The sequence below is a fragment of the Aplysia californica genome, unplaced genomic scaffold (genome assembly GCF_000002075.1).
Source record: "Aplysia californica isolate F4 #8 unplaced genomic scaffold, AplCal3.0 scaffold00034, whole genome shotgun sequence".
NCBI lineage: Eukaryota > Metazoa > Mollusca > Gastropoda > Aplysiida > Aplysiidae > Aplysia > Aplysia californica.
The window spans coordinates 1,708,540-1,709,660 of NW_004797304.1; the positions used below are offsets into that span (position 1 = coordinate 1,708,540).

A 1,121-nucleotide genomic window follows, 5' to 3' on the forward strand; every position below is an offset into this window, starting at 1 on the left:
AGAGAGAGAGAGAGAGAGAGAGACGGCCGTGGATCTGAGCCGGAGCCTCTAGCCACCCCCACCAGCTAAAGTCTGACTGGCATTGTGTCGGACCGTGCATGCTTACTACTACCACTAAGCTATCGTGCGGTTGACTCATCCATTCAACTTATACGCGCAGCAAACACGCACGCTTAGGTTGTAGTACTCTTTCTCTCCTTACCGCTCGTCTCTGGGGCCCAGCAACAGCAGCAGCAGGCGCGTGGGTCGCACGGGGGGACAACAGCGGACGCGCTAACACTAAGCCATCATCATCCCTCCCAGGATCGGTCACCCGGCGGTGGGTGGCTTCGTGCATTATACACTCGAACATCGTAAAATCGCACTAAAACAACTGCCATCTTCCCACACTGTGATGTGGACGTGGAGCTCTGATTGTTTATCTTTATATTTACTCCTCCAGTTTTGCACGTTCGGGGAATTACGTTTCACGTCGTATTCTCAGTTTGAAGTCTCCGTTATCTTCCAAATCCATTGAAGGGATGTAACATTATTATTATGTGCATACAGTGTACTGCTCTCCAGCATCCGCAGAATTGGAAGGATTACACTGCACATTGTCCGTGAGCCATGGTGCGGCGGAATTTTTCACAGAGTGAATTCGTGTAAGTTGGTTCGCCGGACTCGAGAAGTTGGAAATCTTTGTCCTCATTTCTATGGTCTCCAACGAAAAACGGATGCGATGATTATTTTCTTTACTGCCGCCAGTTGGCCCCGTGATTGCGCTGTGGATGAGGTTTTTTTTTGTGGGCCAAGTGCGCGCAGACTGTCGGCGGTAGATAAAATGTCAGGGGGTATTTCGTTTTGTGTAGGTAGGAGAGGTAGCCCAAGTGAAAGAGAAGTAACTCGCCTCTTGTCATCATGACTCGTGTATTTAATTCTGTCCCCTTTCCGTGTGTACATAATAGTGTGACGTCACTACCGCACGCTGTCACGTGATTTTGAGGCAGAATGTATGGGGTCGGACGAAAAAAAAGACAGGAAGAAAAAGGAGGGGCGGTCGACTCCATAAGAAGGAAAAGAGGAGCTACCGGACATAGATGTAGACTATTTTTTTTATCTGCAAGGAGAAAAGAGTAAGG

General features: G+C 48.8%; 1 long non-coding RNA gene across 1 annotated transcript in view; it reads left to right on the forward strand.

Annotated features, from left to right (window-relative positions):
- The first annotated feature begins 20 nt into the window (after positions 1-20).
- LOC106014200 overlaps positions 21-1,121 on the forward strand; it is a 17,663-nt gene continuing 16,562 nt past the window's right edge. The window contains exon 1 of the long non-coding RNA XR_004859520.1: positions 21-644. This is a non-coding gene — a long non-coding RNA (uncharacterized LOC106014200). The remainder of the gene's footprint in view (positions 645-1,121) is intronic.